A 13,814-nucleotide genomic window follows, 5' to 3' on the forward strand; every position below is an offset into this window, starting at 1 on the left:
TTTTTGTATGGTGTTGCTGTAATAGTTCCTTAAGAGGATCAGTCTGTTTTTGAGAATTTAATTTGAGGTTTTCTACATCATTTTTAAAGCCATCCATCTTCAAAGATAGTTCCTGTAAGGTAGATATCATCAATTGCAGTTCTTTTTTCAAAGCATCATCTGGATGCGAATTCCTTGAGTTGTTCTTATTCAGTGACTCGATATAGCTCCAAGTTACTTGACAGGAAAGTTTTTGTATATCTCCACCAAAATTGATATTTATGTATAGATCTCTGACATTTTAAACTTGAAAATAATAACATTTTCCTATATTATTATACTAGTTTATGGAGTTCTCAAAATTCAATGCTCTCAGTTGGCCATCTAGGCTCTACCCCCCCCCCCCCAGGAATCTCTGTAACTCCTGACTATCAAAGATACCACAGTGTCTATTTTTTTCTTGCAAAAGGAATGGTTATGACATTCTTGTTGGCTGCTATTACTGGAAACTCCATTTAGACTTTCACTGTGCCTTGTGGAAATATTTATGATTTTTTTTCTGTACATATTTCCATCTTCTCCATGAATTACATATGATTTTGATACTTTAATAACTTTATTCTCAGGCTGGAGAACTTTCATTGGCTTTTCCATTTTTAGTTGGTTCCCAACCTGCAAAATTGGTAGTCTTCTGCAGCTTTTGTCATAGCAGTATTTTGCCTCCTGATATTTTCAAGCATTTTATTTACTTTAAGTTGGCTTTCAGGTATCAGCAGTACAGCTAAAATATATAATTTCAAGAAAAACCCAGCCAAGCTAGAGTTTTTACTGTGTTAATACCTTAAACCTCCTGTAATGGGAGACCATGTGATGGGTTCCCTTCAGAGTCTCAAAGTACTGAAATCCTGAATTTCAGTAGCCCAAGACCAGAAGGGTGAAGGTGCAGAATACCGAAACCCCAGAAGTGCGAAATTCAAAATCCCAAAGTTCGGAGATTTTGAATTAGTGGTTCTGGTGTTGCAGTGTATGAATGGGTGGTTGGAGATGTAGGTAAGTGTTTGTGTTTTACAGGTTTTGAATAGGGGCTTTAGTATGTGTCTGTGTGTTTTGTTAGTGTGATGTGTGTGTGTGAGGGGAATGTAGCTTGTGTGGTGGTGTTTTTGTGTGTTTGTATAGTGTGACCTCAGAGTTAGTATATTTAATTCTATATTAAATATTTGAACGCTTAAACGTTTGAATCACTAAAGATCAAACTTTAGTGATCAAACACTTAAATGTTCGAATATTTTAAAAAATTAAAAAAAAATAAATAAAACTGCACCCCCGCTACTTAAATATACCAACTCCAAGATCGCACTACAATGTAGGGAATGGGAACATTTCCATTTCTGCACTGTAGCACACTGAAGTGTGATCTCGGAGTTGGTATACTTAAGTAGCAGGGGGTGTGAGGGGGGCTTGCTCCCCTGCTTAAACACTTTACATTTTGTTTTATTTTTATTTTTTTAATTTTTTTTAAATATTCGAACATTTAAGCATTCAATCACTAAAGTTTGATCTTTAGTGATTCGAACGTTTAAGCATTTGAATATTTAATATAGACCCTATTTAAGTAGTGAGGTGTGCAGCCCCCCACATGGGGGTACAGGGGGACTTGCCCTCCTTCTTGTATGTAGGGTTGTTGTTTGTGTATATGAAGGGAGGTGTATGTTTGTGTTTGTGTCTGCGGTATGTTTAGTGTAGAGGTTGCGATTTTAAATTTTGCACTTCTGTGGTTTCGGGTTTTTGGATTTTCGGCTTCATGGTCTCGAGATATTGAAATCTGAGATTTCAGTATTTCGAGATTATGAAGTGAATCCCATGTGATATATGAAAACGACCCCTTAAGGACATCAAGTGCTTCTATCCTTTGGCTTAAAATATGTAACTTGTTTTTCAATTTTTTGCTGATAACAACTGATCTAGAAGAAGACTGAGTCCCTGCAGTGCAGTACCTCTTCAGTTTGATATTACAACATGCAACTGTCACAGTTTTTGCTACAGTTATTTTTTTATGATATTTTACTGTCTTGATATTTCTTTTTACTTTTCCAACAGACTGAGGATAGTATAGATTAGATGTTAAATGTCTGAATCCCATTTATGCACAAATCCTTTTAATTATTTACTTACATTTTGGACTATCATTAGATATTAGAACACTAAATAGGAAAGCATTTGAGTCTAATTATATGACAAACTGGAACTATACACATTCATATTTTCTCCAAAGGGAATAACCTACTGACCAAAAGAAATTAGGGACAATTAAAATGGATTGATCTTCAGAAAACCTACAGCCATTAGAAGTTTTGTTGGCATGGAAAGTTACAGTACAAGGTTACCCAGAAATGTTATACTTTCACTGAGCCATTAAGGAATCTCAGAAGAAAAGATACATGGCTAGTATGGTCAGAAATTCTTCAACAAGGCATAAAGGTGTGGGAGGTTGGCATAATGGTTAAGGTGTTTACCTTACAGACACAAGGTGCAGGGTTTGATTCTTACATGGAGCAATTAGCTTGGCTTAAAATGACCCACAAGGGCAGTTAGCCTAGTACTAATCTATTACAAAAACTAAAATATTACTTGACATCAGATCAGTTAATGTCATATTCTGCCGAAGACAAAGAAAGCCTACTCATTACCGATGCCAGCCCAAATGGCTTAGGGGTTATATTAGCTGATAAGCTTGAAAAACCTATATTATGTGCAAGTAAATGACTTAGTAATGGAGAGGAAGGTTATTTACACAGAATTAGAAGAATTATAAATAATTTGGAATTAGCAAACACTTCCATTTCTATGCTTACAAACACAAGCTCACCATTATATCAGATCACATGCCACAATAAGTTATTTACAGCAATGCAATATCTGAGAATATAAAGATGGAGGTTAAGATCAGAGACTTCAAACATATTAGACTTTATTTACAGTCAGCCAGTTGTCAGCTAGAAACCAGCACAGACTCCAGGGTAAGAGAATACATACATTTTAGTCCAGTAGATGCATCATTAGAGTGGATACAAACTGAAGCAAGCAATGATCAGCTACTACAGAAAGTGAAATTATTGTCACACAAATTCATAGCAAAAAAAAAAATTATGTTTGCAATCTAAAAAAAGGTTTCCTGCCGCTCAACATGCCAAGCTAATGTTCAGAGTAAAATCTTTGTACTTTGTTCACCTCACCACAAAGACTGAATAAAACTATCCTATTCACCATTACAGAACTCCTAAGTAATGTAACCCCCCCATGTTTATCACCAAAAATACCTACAACTACTTCTCATGTCTACCTTATTTTTTTCAAGAAACACACAGAAACAGTAATCAGTAAGACCCAGTATCAATTAAAACTGTGCTGTAAAATGGCTTACCTCCTCTCAAACTGAATTTCTTGCATCCATGAATCAAACACATAATAAGCTGGTAATACTAAGTGACCTGATCATAATCCTAGTTTATGATTTCATCTATAATACATAAAAAATATGTTGCTAATTTTACTGTCTTGAGGAGATTTGGTCTCCCCTTTCTTCGCAGAGTACAGCTGTAATGCAACAATCCTACCACAGATTGACATATTTCTGTGACATATACCATTAAGAGATTGTATACTAAATGCATCTACTTGGAGTAAACATTTAAGTCTACAAATAATGAGAAGTCATTTCCAATTTATCACAGTTTAATAAAGAACAACTGAATACTACTTTATAATTTTCATATTTGCTGTTCACATTCTGCACAACACTATATTTGTTAAATATTAGTCATTCTCCAAGAAACATATTTTCAATGAATAAGTCATCAGTTTTCACCATTTGTGAACTAAAAGTCAGCATTACCAAACTGAAAAGCACCAAGCCACAAAAAGATAAGAACAATTAATTGAAATATTTTTTTCTTAGCTTGTTCTATTGACTCTACAGCTAGGTACAGTTGGAAGTTCCTTTATGAGGATGGGGTACGGGAAGCTTTGTCTCTATGAAAAAATATATATATTCTGCTCATGTTTTAACCATTTCATGGTTATGTGCAGTTTTGCGGTTTGTTTTAGAACAATCATTGTAGGAGATTACATTAGATGTCACTCTATCTCTCTCTCTCTTAATTTTTGGAAAACAGTTTACAATTTCAGTTCCAAATCAGTCTTCAGGATCTTTTAGAGTAACTAGAACATTGTTTTTACATATCAATTTCCATTTCACAACTATCTGTCCTAGAGTATAAGCTAGTGCTGTATTTCAAAGTATACCGCTCACTTTCATGCTACATTCATTGTTAATGGCACTCAATGCATTGTTAATGACACTCAACTTCATCATACTAGCATTATGACTTGCCTGCTTAAAAGGAATACTTGGAACACAAAATATGTTGATCTATAAGTAGCACTGTGAGTTTTATTTTTTTTCTTGAATATTTATTACTCTCAGTGGATCTAACCAGTCTGAATGTCATAAAATGACACAGGGAAATGTTTTGTATTTTGCATGGTACTTAATATTGATCACTAGGTTGTTTATTGAGATAAACATATTTTGATAAATTAACAGCAGCACATTTAAGGTATTTACCTAAATTATCTTAAACAGCTATGAAAATACTGACTTGAGCCTCACCTGAACATTTAACTGGCACTTTTTCTAGTTTTTAGCTTGTATTAACTTATTTTTGTTGAACCTCAAGGGGTGGTTGCAACAGCTAGCAAACTTTCAAGCAGTTAGAAGTCTCTCAGTGCTTGAGGAAGGTCATTTCTTTAAAAATTGCTTTATTCTCAACTGTGGAAAATTGTGTAAAATATAAATTTAAGCTTCCCAAAAGCTGAATCAAGGTACACTGGAAAGTTGCTTAGTTGGTCTTGATGAGTTTGGGAGGAGGATGTGGTAAAATGCTCTCTATAACTTAAAATAATTATTGCAGTTTTGGAACACCTGTGGTCTCTATTGCACTCGGACCTCAAGGCAACTCCAGACTGGTTAGTGTTGTTTATTTTCTTTCTTTTTTTTTTGCCAAACCATTAATTTAACTTGTTGGCAGTTACATATTTGAGCTGGAACTCATAATGATGTAAGCAACTCATGCATCTCCATTGATATTAATGCTGTAAATACAGCTGAGTCCTCTTAGACATACTGTACATGTTCAGAAAGTTTTTTAAACTACCCTTTTCCCGAAAAAAGCTTGAGTTTTGACACAAAAAAGTGTCAGTATGAATAAGGATGTATGCAAACACTTTTTGTGTCAAAACAAAAATTTATTGTTTGAAATTAAACTTGATCTTTAAACATATAACCCCAAGAAATTCTACCCTTCATGTATTCTACTTCATTAAGTGGCAGGTGTTTTTTAAACAATTCTACGGTCCTTTCACTTTTTCAAAGAGTATTAATTTATTTAAAACTGTAAAAGTGAATCAGCATTACTTAACAATACAATAGCTTGTTGCTTCAGGCCCTCTTAGTTATACAGGTCCCATTGTTAGAATTGTTTTCTTTATATTTAATTAATTACTAAATACAAAAACAACAAAATTAATTGGCGAGTTAAAATTCTTTCTTTCTTTTATTTTTTTTTACTTGTTTATGCTTTATTGACCAGGTTCGATAGGGACAAAGCTTACCGTTAGGCTGGTAAACTCTTTCTCAGGAGAGTCCTGAAGTAGTATTTATTCTGACTAGGGGATATTTGGCCAGGGTAAAGAGGAAATTTTCCTACTCTGTATGTGGCACTGTGGGAAGTCATGATGACTATAGGAAAAGACGGTGAGTCTGAAGGAGTAAGAGTTGTTACCACAAAATCAGAGTCCTGCTCCATGACACAGCAATCAGGTGGACTGAGTACTCAGCAACTTCTGAAAATGGACTGCCAGGCTGCAGATACTGTAAACTGTGAGAAACAATGGTTAGCAAATGCTGAAAAAAACTGAAGCTGCTATTTCTGAAATATAACACATGCTATGCAACTGTAAATGCAAGACATTTTTGGAGATAAAATATTGCTCCACTTTGATTATTTACACTTTCTTGACCAGATTAGGCCCTTATTTTTAGGGGAGACCCAAGATGGTATTTTTACCACTATGGGAAATTTGGCCAGGGTATCAACGAATTTTAAACCAGTGAAATCAGTACGGAACTTGTGGTCAATCCACACATACAAACAGCAAATAAAATATAATGGAAGTAAACCAACACGAATGAAGATTCAAAAAATAAAAGAACCTTTAAAAACAAGGGGTAAGCGCTTTCGTGCAATAAGCACTTCTTCAGACCCAACCATTAAAACTGAACATCATCCTTATATACACCAAAAGATCAATTAATTCACATAGCAACCAGTAATTAATTAAACTAATGCTTCAATTTATGTCATTTCAAAAATGGCTTAAGAGGAACACCTTCATTCAAGCCAAAATGCTTATCTGCTCGCAAAGTAATTACCCATTTTGTTTCAGCATCTTCAGTTCTATCTCTCAATGGTCCACCCCTTAAACTCTTATGTACTAACTGCAACACCTGAAAAACAAAAGAGTGACCAGGATTCTCTTTAATATGTTTAAAGAGTGCACTGGAATCAACATTCCTCATAATTTCTCTCAAATGTTCTAAAATTCTGTCTTTCAAACTATTTGTTTTCCCAACATAAAAACAAAAACAGTCTTTACAAGTAGCCAGGTATACCAAATCTTGACTCTTGCAGTCACCATAAAATTTCATTTCAAATGTTGTTTTAGTTGATGGGTTGATAAAATAATTAACTTCCGAGATGAAATTGCAAGCTTTGCAACTGCAACAATGGAATGTAACAGGGAACTTCCCCTATTTTTGATAGGTTCTGAGAGATATTTTATATCCCAGTCAAAAAAACAAATGAACCAAACCACAATATGAATAAATAAATAAAACACGAAGTCTCTCAGATAAGATGAAAAAGTGTCTGACAGCTTTACTGGTGTCTCCTGGTACCTCGGCTAAAAAGCCTTCAAGGGATAGCTCATACACCAAAAGCACATCTTGTATATACAAAATCACCACTTGTAAGTTAATTAATTGCAATGACATCATAAACTGCAACAATTAAATTTAAAGTGACATTTTCCTTGTTCTAAAAACCCTCTTAGTATCCCCACATCCCAATCTAAACACAAATACAAATTGCACATTTCATGTATGCATAAACTTTTAAACAAAACTTTATATTAAATTTTTATGCATTTATATTAACCTCCTGGTTAAAAACTGAAGGAAAATAATACGTTAAAATGCAAACATGAATTGTACATTTCATATATGAATGAACTTTTAGACAAACATTTATACTGATTTTATACATTTATATTAACCTCCAGGTTAAGACCTGAAGGGGATAATGTATTGAAATTAATGATGAATGTGGTTTCTAAAGTTAACAATATCTCAGTATATGTTTCCCCATGTTGGTGCAAAGGCTTGGCTAATACACTAAAAAATAAAGATGAATCAGAGGCCCCATGGTTTAAGCAAAAATGATGAGCAACTGGACTATCTAGTCTTCTATGTCTGATATCCCCCATATGTTCCAAAATGCATTTTTTAACCTGTCTTTTAGTTTGTCGAACATACAATTAACTCGGTGAACAACCATATCCTATGATGTAAACCACTCCACTAGATTGACAGGTAAAGCTCTGCATTGCCTTATACATTCTATCATTGATATTACTACCATGTAGATTCCTTACCATTGGGCAAACTTTACATCTATGACAGGGATGACATCTTACCTGACCATCAGTACCTGTCCTGTTGCTCTTCCTGTTTTAAATTTGTGCATTTTTTATGTGATAAAATTATATTCTCTGGGAAAACACCTTTAGTTAACTCTCCCTGCACCACTATGGGCCAACATTTTCTAACTAAATTCATTAATATATGGGAAAAAGGAGAAAATCTACTTACAAAAAAGACCTTTGTTTCTTCACCTTGAAATTGTTCTCCCTTCCTTCTTTTTATACCACCGTTACCCCTCTGTTGAATCCCTAAGACTCCTCTGTTGAATCCCTAAGACTCTGTTTTCTGTCCTAACCAATATGTCTGTTGGATAACCTCTTTAGGATAATTTATTTCTCACTTTCATGAACTCCTTACTTATCATGTTTTTATCAGATGTATTATTAAAAATACATCTATATTCCCCATATGGTAATGATTCCAATAAGTGGGGGGATGCATACTAGAAGCCAATAAAAATTATTAGCTGCAGTTTCCTTGTGATAAGGTCTAAATTGGACAGATTCATCTAGTCCCACATAAAATTCCAAATCCAAAAACTGAATCACATCTTTACTGGTTTTAAAAGTGAATGACAACCCAAACTTATTTCTTTCTAGTTCAGCCATAAATTCTTCAGACTGTCCTACTTCCCCTTGCCACACAAAAATTAAATAATCTGTATATCTCTTATAGATGATAACCCTTCTTCTTCATCATCTTTTGCCTTTTCCCAGTTAGAGGTCACCACAGCAGATCACCTGTCCGCTCATGATTGGCAGTGGAGTTTTATGGTGTTAAGTTACCAGCCTGGTGCCCAACCTTCCTCAGAAGGCACCACATAGATGGTAACCCTATTGATAAAAAAACATTCGTTGTAAATAAATTTGTTCTCAAAAAAAAATCATGAATATAATAGCATAAGAGGGAGCAAATGAGGCACCAATAGCGGTGCCTCCCCTCTATAAGAACAACTCTTCAAATTCAAAATAATTATTTGTCAGGCTGAACTTCAACAGTTGCAAAATGTAACTTGTTCTAGGCCCCTCACCCAACATCCTGGCTACAGCCTCCAGCCTAAAACATGACTGATACTAGTATACAAAGCTTTCACATCCACACAGGCCCAGTAAAAATCCAACTCCCAATGCATCCCCCCAACCAATTCACAGATTTCCTGACTATTCTTAATATGTGATGACACCCTACAGGTACAAGTTTTCAGTTGTCCATCCAAGAAAATTCCCACATTTTGTAAATAGCCATCAACCCCAGAAACTATCAGTCTCCCCAGAGGGTCTGTCATGTTTTTAGGAATTTTGGGGATGGTAAAAAAATCTAGCTTTCCTGGGATTCCTGATGAACAATTTTTTAACATCCCTAGTGTCAAAAAAACAAGCCTCTCGCCCCTTCCCAACATTTCTAACAGCAGAGAATTAAATTCAGCACTGGGTTCATGTTCCAACTTTACACATACATTCTCATCATTTAACAGTTGTAATGCCAACCTGTTATACTTTTCTTTGGACAAAATGACCCAATTGCCACCTTTATGTGTTTGGGAAAAAAACAGGTTCTCATTATTATTCTATAGCATTTGCAATGTAGTCCACTCATCTTTAGTTAAATTGTATTTTCTCTGTTTTTTTTTACAAACATTTTGTATTCACGTTTAATTTCCTTACTTAATGTTTTTTTTCAAATACATTAATAGCAATAGTATTTTTGGGAGGGAAAAAGTGACTTACATTGGGAACAGGGGGAACTTTCAACCCTCCATAACCAGTAACAAATCCTCCCCATTATTGTCAATATTCATTGAATTTCCCACATCATGCATGAAACCATTAACAAATTCTTCATAATAAGATACTTCCACATCATTGATATCAAAAACATTTTCATGCAATAATAAATCTCGCCGTGAATTTTCAGAGTCCATCCTGTCCGTTTCCTCTAATGAAATATTTAACTGTGACTCATTTAAATTAGTTTGAACATTTTCACTATGAAAAAAACATTATAAGATTTAATTTCCTGCAAAAAACACCCCACTTCTAGTAACAAATCCGCTAGACTGGGAAAACAAGTGGGTACAAGTTTAATGTCCTTATTTAATAAACATTTGATACTTTCATTAACTTCAAAACATGACAAATTGATAATATCAAACTGTCCAACTCCATCATACCTTTTAGGCAAAACATCCTCAGCCCTAACTGGGGCTAATGCATAGTCCACAAGTGAATTATTTTCCCCTCCTCCTCCTGTTGTTCGGCCCGGTACCTCTGTTGTTCCTTTGCTACTTCTGGTCTCTCCCTCGTGCTTGCTGGGGACTGCTTCATTGCTGATGTTGCATTTCCTCATTTACTTCTTTGTTTAAATTTTTTGAATGACACACTTTTTCTGCTGCTGGACTCTGTCTCACAGGAAGACACAGGGAAATCTCTTAGCATACAAGAACTGGCTCCATTATGCTGACTAGCATTTCTGCCCCTGTTAGGCTTTCTCTGCCATGAAAAACCAAATTGTTCTTGTAGTCTTTGATGTCACACTCAAGTTTGCGTCTCTTTTAGAGAACAACCTCCCCTTCCACCTTGGACACTTGATTTTATATGTTCTTCATCTTGTCTGAAAAGGTTTCACTGGAAACGAATTTCAATAACTCCTCCTGTAAGTGCAATATATCAGCTTGCACCTTCTCATATGCCCTGTGGTCGTGTTTAATTGAAATTTTCAACCACGCCATGGCACAGGCTAATGACACTGTCTTCCACTCCTCCAGTAGGTCTGACTCATCTTCCATGAACTCAAATGCTGGAAGTTGGTCAACTCTAAGACCACAAGGAGTTAATTTAGATGCCAGATATTTATCAAGGAGTTTTGTAGTGTAAAAAATAGTTACTTCCTTTACTAACAATTTCTCCAGTCTCTCAAATTCACTAATTTGTGAACTTACATCTCCAAGGGACCACATATCATCAGCAAATTTTTCTTCCCTCAATTTCCATATCTCTAGAAATGAAACTCGATCACTGTCCTCAGATGAGCTGAACACAGATGCACCTGTAGAGACTCCGACTGACATCTTGGATAAACCACAATCAAAAAAACACAAATAAACCAAACCACAATATGAATAAATAAATAAAACAAGAAGTCTCTCAGATAAGATGAAAAAGTGCTTGACAGCTTTACTGGTGTCTCCTGGTACCTCGGCTAAAAAGCCTTCAAGGGATAACTGATACACCAAAAGCACATCTTTTATATACAAAATCACCACTTGTAGGTTAATTGCAATGGCATCATAAATTGCAACAATTAAATTTAAAGTGACATTTTCCTTTTTTAAAAAACCCTCTTAGTATCCCCATGTCCCAATCTAAACACAAATACAAATTGCACATTTCATGTATGAATAAACTTTTAAACAAAACTCTATATTATTTTTTTTTATATCCATCTAAGCTACTACCAATTCAGGCAGATGTGGTCTGAATTTAATGTGACAATATTCTCAATGCAAAATGTCACAGAGGTGTGCCTTGGGGCATAGCTCCACCTCTGTAAGGGACAGGGAGTGATGTAATGTCCACAGGCTCTTAAAGCTATATACCACTGGTGAGTGATTTAGGACATTTTACTGCAGAATCTGTTTATGACTTAAACTTGGAAACTGAAACTGTCCTCCTGCACATATTGCTTCAGTATGAAAAATGAGAAAGCACTACAGCTTAGTCACAGTTCCAGCTTTATGATTTTCATCTAATTAATAAACTATTTTTGTTGACAGATTTATTAAGTCAGTGATGTTCTGAGACCCACATAGAAAATTAAGGATGTATTGAGACTATGGACTGAGAGTTGTGTAGGCGTTATGGATTTAATAGTGGTTAATGGACATACAAAACATCTTAACAATCACGTTTATGTGAAAAAAACAGTAGATGTGTTGTTCAATATACTACATACTGATTTTCCTGTGGGGGAAACTGGGACATTTTAGATGCAACTATCCTGATTTATTCTGCACAGTGTGGGCAACAAGATCACAATAGTGCTGTGAATACAAATGTACAGGGTGTGGGAGAAATGAACATTTTGGGTTGAATGCTCAAACAATAATCTAGTAGAAAATGTAAAAGTAGGCGAAACTGCTAATTTAGACCATTTGACAGAAGAATTTTCTTAGCATGACACTACTCAACCAGAGGAGGGGAGTGGGGGTGTTGTTCAGAATCTGTTATAAAATCTGTTTTAGAACTAAATGTAGGTATGCATTTTGAGGAAGAAAATACTGCTAGTGAAAGTGGCAAAGAGGTATTGTCTTCCCACTAAACTGTGTTTAAAACTGGGGAAACCAATAAGGGAAATACAGTTTAAAGGGAGTGATAGGCCTCACACATTTAGAGGATGGGGTAGTCCAATAAATCCGAAGGGTGAAAGCCACCCAAAAGCATTCATTTTTCCTTTATACTCTTCAATAAAATTGTTCCATGACTACAGCCATGGTGACTGCATTGGTATATTTTGGAACTTTTATTTACTTTCTACAGTGCTGTTCTTTGGGAGGATCTGAAGAAGGGTGGAAGACAGCCGAAAGCACTCATTCTTCTTTTATACTCTTCAACACAAAATCGTTTTATGACTACAGCCATGGTGACTGCACTGGTATATTTTAATATATATATATATATATATATATATATATATATATATATATATATATATATATATAGATCTATAGTGATGTTTATTTATGATAAGACGTACAAAGGGTTTCTTACTTGTTTAGATGCATATTTATATAGTACAGGATATTGACCCTTTAGCACAGTTCTCTGTTCTGGCCTAGTGACTTTCATTTGGATTATAAAATTTAAAATATTACACATTAATGTGACAGACCCAAGCAAAATGTTAATACAGGTTGTTATGGATCAGAACATCAATGGAGAGTAATAAATGTTTATGCACATACTAGTTCAACTAAAGAAAGCAGCTATGGTAGAATTTAGAACCATGGCTGAATTTTAAGGGGCTGCTTATTTGAGGTGATGACTTTAATTTCACTTTATTGAGAGAAAAAAAATTGAAAAGGTAAAAATGTTGAGGACATTGATGTAAGAAAGTGCAAAGACTTGCGTAAATGCATTCTTTCAGTTCTATAAGCCTACACGGTCACACTTATAATAATTGCTATACATGAATAGATTATATTTTTTCAAGTAGAAATTTGTATGGAGACAGATTGTGGAGACTTGTTTTTCAGATCACATGGCTTTATGGACATGACTGGAAACAGAAAAATCAAAAGTGTTGCCTGTTTTACACTTCTTGTTTATATAAGTTATATGAAAGTTATATTTAAACAAAGTAGAATGAAACCTTACATAAGACACCATGTAGATTTAAAGTTTGCTTATGCATTTTGGGAGGAATGGTGGTTTTCCTTAAAGAGAAAATTATTAAAAGAATATAAATGGCATTTGGCCATATGTAAAGTGATGGAGTCTGAAAGCAAGAAGATACAGTAGTTTTAGAAAAGGAAGACACTATTTTTTTTTTTGTAAAAAGTTATGTAAATATAATGAGAAAAAGTAAAATTTTGACTTTATAATTCAGAATATATGAAGGTAGGACAAAAAGAAGAAACAGTGTAATTTTCTCTAACAGATAAGATAAAGCATAAGGTTATGTCAAAGCTTATTACTGAACAGGGGTTGCAGTTACAGATATGCCACAACTTACATGATGGATAGAGCTATACTATATGAAGAAATATACAAAAATTAAAAGATTATAACTCCTCAGATACAAAACTGGATGTTGAATAGTACAGCACTGGATAAACCCGTGGAATTGAAAATGGCCCTCAGGAAGGTTAAAAGAATAGGTCTTCTCCAGGAGAAAATGGGATATCTTATTTTTATTATAAAATATTAGAATGCTGGCAAACAGACTTGATAATCAATGTCTTTAATGAATGAGTATTTCAGGGAGTGCCAGTGGATGGGAAACAGTCTTGGTATGTGCT

The sequence above is a fragment of the Protopterus annectens genome, chromosome 10.part0 (genome assembly GCF_019279795.1).
Source record: "Protopterus annectens isolate FY-2018-M chromosome 10.part0, PAN1.0, whole genome shotgun sequence".
NCBI classification, from domain to species: domain Eukaryota; kingdom Metazoa; phylum Chordata; order Ceratodontiformes; family Protopteridae; genus Protopterus; species Protopterus annectens.